Source organism: Hyla sarda, chromosome 3 (genome assembly GCF_029499605.1).
Source record: "Hyla sarda isolate aHylSar1 chromosome 3, aHylSar1.hap1, whole genome shotgun sequence".
In the NCBI taxonomy this organism is placed as follows: domain Eukaryota; kingdom Metazoa; phylum Chordata; class Amphibia; order Anura; family Hylidae; genus Hyla; species Hyla sarda.
In genome coordinates, this window is record NC_079191.1 from 107,962,026 (window position 1) to 107,970,684 (window position 8,659).

The window sequence follows — 8,659 nt, forward strand, 5'->3', positions numbered from 1 at the left end:
ATTAAATCCAGTGGTATTAAATACCGCGTGGGCTTAGGAGCCCGATCACACCAATATTACTCCAAGATAATCTGGATTACCAACAAAAATGGTTTGTACTGTGTAATCAACATTCTTTGGACCTTATGTATCTCACAGTTCAACATTTACAACAAGCAATAATTGATGTACAAAAAGAGATTTCTATAGTCACTGAAGAATTTAAAAAACAGGAAAAACAAGAAGTGGTTGATAAAACACAACAAGAAATTAAGGATAATGTGGATAAATTAAAAACATCTATTTTACAGGTTAACCCCTTAACGACCACGGGCGTAAATGTACGTCCTGGTTTGGCGGTACTTCCCGCACCAGGACGTACATTTACGTCCTGTGTATGACCACGAGCATCGGAAGGGTGCTCGCGTCATACACGGCAGGTTCCAGCTGCTAGCAGCAGCCGGGGACCCGCCCGTAATGGCCGACATCCACGATCGCCGACATTAACCCCTCAGATGCCGTGATCAATACAGATCACGACATCTGCGGCATTGCGGTACTTTGATTGGATGATTGGACCGCCCGCAGCGCTGCCGCGGCAATCCGATCATCCAGCATGGCGGCCGGAGGTCCCCTTACCTGGCTCCGGCCGTCTCCCGGGGTCTTCTGCTCTGGTCTGAGATCGAGCAGACCAGAGCAGAAAATCACCGATAATACTGAGCAGTGCTGTGTCCTATACATAGCACTGCATAGTATAAGTAATCAAAGGAAGGCTATAGATAGTTCCCTATGGACATAAAATGTGTAAAAAAAAAGTTGAAAAATGTACAAATTAAAAGTAAAAAAAAGTGACAAATCCCCTCCCCCAATAAAAATGAAAATTGTCCGTTTTTCCCATTTTACCCCCTAAAAGGGTAATTTTTTTTAAATAAACACATTTGGTATCGCCATGTGAGTAAATGTCAATACTATCAAAATATAATGTTAATGATCCTGTACGGTGAATGGCTTAGACGTAAAAAATAAAAAAAAGTCCAAAAATGCTGCTTTTTTTCACATTTTATTCAAAAAATTTGGATAAAAAATGATTTAAAAGTTTTATATATGCAAATGTGGTATCTAAAAAAAGTACAGATGATGGCGCAAAAAATGAGCCCTCATACCGCCCTATATACGGAAAAATGAAAAAGTTATAGGTGGTCAAAATAGGGCGATTTTAGATTACTGATTTTGTACAAAAAGTTTTAGATTTTTTTTTAAGCGGTACAAAAATATAAAAGTATCTAGCCATGGGTATCATTTTAATCATATTGACCCACAGAATAAAGAACACATTTCATTTTTACCGTAAAGTGTACAGTGTGAAAACAAAACCCTCCAAAATGTGCAAAATTTTGGTTTTCATTAAAATTTCCTCCCTAAAAAAATGTTTTGGGTGTTCGCTGTAAATTTTATGGTAAAATTAGAGGTTTCATTACAAAGTACAATTAGTCACGCAAAAAACAAGCCCTTATATGGGTCTGTAGAGGGAAATATAAAAGAGTTATGGATTTTAGAAGGCGAGGAGGAAAAAACGAAAACGCAAAAATAAAATTGGCCTGGTCCTTAAGGTAAAAATGGGCTTGGTCCTTAAGGGGTTAAACTATCTAAATTCGAAAGGGACACTAAAGATTATGTAATGGACAGAGTCTATACATGGGCGGACTAAAAATGCAAATATTGGCGTACTCAGAGAGAACAAAGAGGTGAACATGATGCCTTTGATTACAGGTCTACAGACAGTGAGCTGAATGATGTGTCTGAACAGGGACCTAGACAGGATTTTTTAGGTGTTCATCAAAAACCAAAAAGAAAAGAGAAAAGAGATACCGGGAGTATAGAGGGAGTTTATACAAGAGCCTGCAACAAAAAACAGTACCCAAAAACGGTGACCTACTAGTTAATATTTCATCGGTAGAATTAACCGAAGCACAACAAAAGGTTATTAATAAAGGACTGCCCTCTGAAGATTTAAGGAAATTTGACTTTATGGTAGATTTCTATAAGTTTTGCAGGCTCATCACTTCGGTGATAAAGATAAAGAAAAGGAGATTAATTTATCTGCTGTACTGAGAAATAAACTTAAAAAAAGGAGTGCATTTGACAGCGAATGTAATTTGCAACTCTTTGGACACTTTTCAAAAAGTGGTTATTAATCCCTTAACGACGCAGGACGTAAATGTACGTCCTGGTGACGTGGTACTTAACGCACCAGGATGTACATTTACGTCCTGAGCATAGCCGCGGGCATCGGAGCGATGCAGGCATCATGCGCGGCAGGTCCTGGCTGGGACCCACCGGTAATGGCGGACACCCGCGATCCCGCGGATGTCCGCCATTAACCCCACAGATGCCGTGATCAATACAGATCACGGCATCTGCAGCATCGCGGTCACTTAACAGGACGATCGGATCGGATCGCCCGCAGCGCTGCCGCGGCGATCCGATCATCCTGCACGGCAGATGGAGGTCCCCTCACTTGGCTGCCTTCCGGGAGTCTTCTGCTCTGATCTGCCTTCCCGCAGACCAGAGCAGAAGATGACCGATAATGCTGATCAGTGCTGTGTCCTAAACATTGAACTGAACAGCATTAGCAATCGAATGGTTGCTATAAATAGTCCCCTATGGGGACTATAAGAGTGCACAAATAAAAGTTAAAAAAAGTAAAAATATAAAGTAAAAAAAATTTGAAAAACCCCCTCCCCCAATAAAAATGTAAATTGTCCCATTTTCCCTATTTTACCCCCAAAAAGTGTAAAAAAATTATTTTATATACATATTTGGTATCGCCGCGTGCGTAAATATCCGAACTATTAAAATAAAGTGTAAATGATCCCGTACGGTGAACGGCGTGAACGTAAAAAAAAAAAAAAGTCCAAAATAGCTGCTTTTTTTATAACATTTTATTCCAAAATAAATTAATAAAAAATGTAATAAAAGTTTTGTATAAGCAAATACGGTATTAATAAAAATTACAGATCACGGCGCAAAAATGAGCCCTCATACCACCGCTTATACGGAAAAATGAAAAAGTTATAGGTCTTCAAAATAGGGGGATTTTAAACGTACTAATTTGGTTAAAAAGTTTGCGATTTTTTTTAAGCGCAACAGTAATAGAAAAGTGTATAATCATGGGTATCATTTTAATAGTATTCACCCAGAGAATAAAAAACACATGTCATTTTTACCATAAATTGTACGGCGTGAAAACAAAACCTTCCAAAATTAGCAAAATTGCGGTTTTCTTTTTAATTTCCCCACACAAATAATATTTTTTTGGTTGCGCCATACATTTTATGGTAAAGTGAGTGATGGCATTACAACAGACAACAAGCCCTCATACTAGTCTGTGGATGAAAATATAAAAGAGTTATGATTTTTTGAAGGGGAGGAGGAAAAAACGAAAACGTAAAAATAAAATTAGTCCTTAAGGTCCAAATGGGCTGAGTCCTTAAGGGGGTAAAGAAATAGCAGATGAGTGGGAAAATCTGAAATATAATACTAAACCCAATCTATCGAAAGAGGAAAAAAAGGCTTTACAGGAATAAAAAATTGAGACCGCAATCATAGTAAAGAAAGCGGATAAAGGTGGAGCTACAGTCGTGCAGGATAGAGAACAATATACGTCTCAGGCGTTTAGTCAGCTTAATGAGGATACTGTCTATAAGAGGTTACAGAATGACCCGACTAGAGAGATTAAGAAAGAGGTTGATAATGTGATAGAGGAAGCTTTCCATCAAGGTATAATATCTAGTGAGGTTAAAGAAATGCTGATTAATAAATTGTCCCCGTGTCCCCCTAATGTACTTGTTACCTAAGATCCACAAGGACATGAGTCGACCACCGGGACGACCGATCGTCTCGGGGGTCGACTCAGTCCTGTATCCACTAGGGGTGCATGTGGATAAATTTTTGCAGAAAATTGTGAAAAGATTGCCAAATTGTCTACAAGATACAAATGAATTCCTTGATCATGTTACAGATATTGATATAGAAGGAACAATGTTATTATGCACACTCGATATTAAGAGCCTGTATACTAACATCCGTCAGATGAAGGTATGCTGGCAATTAAAGAGGAGCTGATTAAAGACAACACTCTGGATAATACACAAATAAGGTTTATAATGGATCTGCTGGAACTTATATTGTATAAAAATTACTTTAGGTTTGGACAGGATTTCTTTCTGCAACAACAGGGGACTTTGATGGGGTCCCCTGTCGTACCAAGTTTAGTGAATATCTTTATGAGTAGATTTGAGAATAAGTTTGTTCCAGCACATCACTTATCCAAATATGTAAAAAATATGGCTGAGATATGTAGATGACTGCTTTGTTTTATGGACAGGTACAACAGATGATCTCTTGGTGTACATACAGTATTTGAACGGTTGCCATCCACTAATAGAGTTCACATGTGAGTATGATTCTAATTCCATACATTACCTAGATGTGGAGGTCAGTGTTAAAAATGGGAAGTTTGAGACCACCTTATTTTCAAAAGAAAGTGACAGGAATAACCTGTTGCACAAAAAGAGTGGACATGCCCCCCAAATATTTTAAATGATTCCAAAAGGACAATTAATAAGAGCTAAGAGGATCTGTAGTACAGAAGAAGAGTTTGAAAAAATTAGGAAAAGATCATTGAGAAATTCGTACAAAGGGGTTATAAAAGAACGGAACTAATAAAAGTAGGGGAAGAGGTAGAACAGATCCCTAAGGAAGCATTAAGAAAAGGAATAAGAAGAATGAAAATAAAAGGGGTTTCACGTACTTGTTAACCTATGATGGTCATGCGAAATTAATTTGGAGTGTAGTGAACAAATATTGTAGTATATTAAAAGCGGATGAAAAATATGGGCATTTATTTAAACAGAAGCCAAGATTTATTTATCGAAAGAATAAATCAAAAGCAAACCATTTGATACGAGCAGATATTACAGAGAAAAGAGTCCAAACAGAAATTTCTAAAAACACAAGAAATAGGGACGTTTCCATGTATGTCCTGTCAAAACTGTAGTAGCATTATTAAAGGAGATTATGCCACACACTTAACCCAAGGAAATAAAATTAAACTTAAAGGGTTTCATACCTGAAATTCTAAGCAAGTCATCTACATGCTAAAATGCCCCTGCGGCATGTCATATGTTGGACAGACATGCCGTATGATTAAAGTGAGATTAAATGAACATAGACTTTTCCAACAGATTCCCCCTTGGGGCAATTCAATAGTACCCTAATTTCCCATATACCAACTAAATCCCATAAACTTTATTGTAAACTAAATAAAGATTAACCACACATTTAAAATGTATCAGAGCAGTATCCCTTGTACTATATCTATTGGCGTCTGGTATCTCTCTTTCTGAGATTATTTGTTAATCTTCACTGCTGAGTGTGCCTGCAGCTCACACTCTGCTTTCTCCGGGATCTGCTCTGATATGTTTAAAAACACCCTACTCAGCCCCTCCCCCCTGACATGTTTCGCTACTTTCGTAGCATTGTCAAGTGGTATGGGGCTTCTGAGTGTTGACGGCGTGTTCCGGACTCTTTATTACCTCTGTTTGTGTCGTCACATCCCATGCCCATCACTCACCATCCAACCAAATCATTCTTTTGTTATGCTTCCCCTCTGATTGGTACATATTTCTGAGTGGCATTAGCTTCCTACAATGAGATCCTGATTCGGCCCTCCAAATCTCATTAGTTTTAGGTTGATGGGTATCTTGACCAATCAGTATCTTTGTTTACTATTTTCGTCACCTGCGCATTCTCCCATTCGCCAGAACTCAGTATCCGTAGCGTTTCTTCTCGTCTGTGCACTACCGTGTGCGCGAACTGTTTGTATTCATGAGCGGAACTCACAGGTAATGGAATACCTCCTATTTCTCTCTCTGCGCACTCTCATATGCGCGAACTGTGAGATCGAGACACCTTGATAAGAAGTAGCTCCCATTTCTATATACACCAGCATCAGTGCAGGCTGGTTATTTCTAGAGTAAGATGATTATTGAGTTCCATTATTGAGTTAGATGAATATTGAGTTCCAAATCAGAACTCATGGGATTCCTGAACTTAATTAGATAGGATGACTGATCTTTTGGGAGTCACATCATCAGATTCCTAAGGGGATTAATAGGATGTTTTTTATTATTCAGATGGTTTATAGAGGAGACCACTACTTTGCTGAGTTATTTCATTTTAACTGAAAGAGAGAATCAGGCTCTGAAACAACTTGAAGAAAATGATGAAATAATTATAAAGCCCTCAGAAAAGGGGGGCAATATTGTTGTAATGACCAAAAATGACTACAAAGATATGGTGCTATGACTACTGAAGGACCAAAGTGCATGTAAGAAATTGGATCATAATCCCACAAGTGCATTTGTAACTGAACTGAAAGAAATTCTGTCCCGAGGGAAAAGTGATGGTCTGATTACAGATGATGAATTTAAGGCAATGTTGAATGAGAAACCGACATTGGCAATGCTTTATGCGTTGCCGAAAATCCACAACAGAAGACCCCAATTCCGGGTCACCAGATTGTATAGGGTAATGATAATTTGACAGAAGGAATAAGCCTGTACGTTGATCAAATATTGTCATGTCTTTACCATCATATATAAAAGATACAAGAGATGCTGTCTCAAGGCTCGAGGATAATTCATTTACCCCAGGTATTTACATAGCGAGCCTCGATGTTGAGGCACTGTACAAGAACATTGATCACAAACTGGGGATTAGAGCGGTAGAGCACTTTTTATGCACGAAAGGCACACAACTCACAATAAGTTTGTCACTACACTTTTGTTTTTTCTATTAATACACAATTATCTTATCTTCGATGGTCACTTTTATTTACAAATTAAGGGCACAGCAATGGGCACAGCATTTGCACCAAATTTTGCAAATTTATTTTTAGAGTGGTGGGAGGACACGGTGGTATTCACTGAGACACTAGGTAATTACACAAAACACATTTTATTTTGGGGTCGTTTTATAGATGATGTTCTTTTGTTTTGGGACAGCACCATCACCATTTTTCACGAATTTGTTCAAAAATTTAATCATAACCAAATAGGAATGCATTTTACATCAGAAATAAATGAAAAAATAATAAATGAAAAAATGACAAAAGTCTATAGAAAGACCACCTCAACAAATAGCTTCTTAAATTGGAGAAGCCATCACCCTAGGCCCCTCAAGAGTGGAATACCAGTGGGGCAGTATTTGAGGGCTAGACAAAACTGCTCCACTGAGGAGGCCTTTCTGGAGGAAAGCAAGGTACTAATGCATCGTTTTCTGTCTAGGGGATACCCAAAAAAGGTCCTCCACAGGGCCTTTTCGAAGGCGAGAGACACCCCGAGATCTGATTTATTGAGAAATAAAATAACACGTGAACAAAAAAAGATAGTTCGATGCATTGGTACCTTCGATCAAAATAATCAACAGATGATGCAAATATTGAGAAGGTACTGGCCAATTTTATTGGCAGACAAAGATCTTACAGAAGTACTTACGGAACCACCGAGTGTGACGTATCGTAGAGGTAGAAACATCAGAGAAAGGTTGGTGCGAAGTCACTACAAACCAAAAGAAGATAATCATGAGGGTATGTGGTTAAAATCAAAGATAACCGGATCACACCCTTCTGGTAGATGCAATTTTTGTAGGTTCCTTCCAAAGAAAAAATAATTTGTTAACCCCATTGATGGGAGAAAATATGAAGTCAGAGACTTCATTAATTGTCAGACACAAGGAGTTGTGTATATTGCCGAATGTGGGTGCCCCAAATTGTACGTAGGTAAAACTACACAAGAATTAAGAAGAAGGATTTCAAAACATCTGAGTACAATTAGAACAGGGGCTGACACCCCTTTGGCACGGCACATATGAGACGTGCATAGAGGAGAAGTGAAGGATTTGAGATTTTGGGGTTTCATCAAACCCAGCCTCGGACCAAGAGGAGGGAATTTAAATTAAAAAAAAGTTTTAAAGGAAGAAGCCATTTGGATATATAGGCTGAAAACTCTCAGTCCATTGGGCCTGAACGAAGGGTTCACCTTCTCGGCCTTTTTATAAAGCCAGCCACCAATAAAAAAGGAAATAATAGATCTAAAACAAATATTGGACAAGAATTAGGTATCCGCAATAGAAGACGTGTAAGGACATAATAAAGAATTAAGTGACGGAATATGCCCACTAACATAATTAATTGGAAGTAATAACAAAATAAATTATAATAAGGATATGTACTAGCTAAGAATTAAATTAAAAGGATCACTTACATGGAATTGTGGAGGAGTGATGGGAGATTGGAGGATGTGGGGTGTTGGTTTGATTGAGAATGGGATGTGTGGAGAGAGGTCCTGTTATAACAAAAGAATAAAAAGTCAAAAATTGCTGAATTTAAAGGAATATGAGATAAAAGAATATAATATATTACAAATAAACCGAAAAATAAATCATTTCCCCTCCCCTTTTCCCCCTGCCCCCTCGCCTCCTCCCAACAACAATTATGATCTCCCATCTCTCCCAATAAAAACAGAGTAGAAGAAAAGTAGATCCAATAAGAAGGTAAACAAGCTAGTAGAATTAGGAACAATGAGAAAATAAGAATCAAAATGATTCCAAAACTCCC

At 38.1% G+C, this 8,659-nt stretch overlaps 1 long non-coding RNA gene across 1 annotated transcript in view; it reads right to left on the minus strand.

Annotated features, from left to right (window-relative positions):
• LOC130360609 (uncharacterized) overlaps positions 1-8,378 on the minus strand; it is a 62,277-nt gene extending 53,899 nt beyond the window's left edge. Inside the window, exon 1 of the long non-coding RNA XR_008890729.1 lies at positions 8,307-8,378. This is a non-coding gene — a long non-coding RNA (uncharacterized LOC130360609). The remainder of the gene's footprint in view (positions 1-8,306) is intronic.
• Between the last annotated feature and the right edge of the window lie 281 nt (positions 8,379-8,659).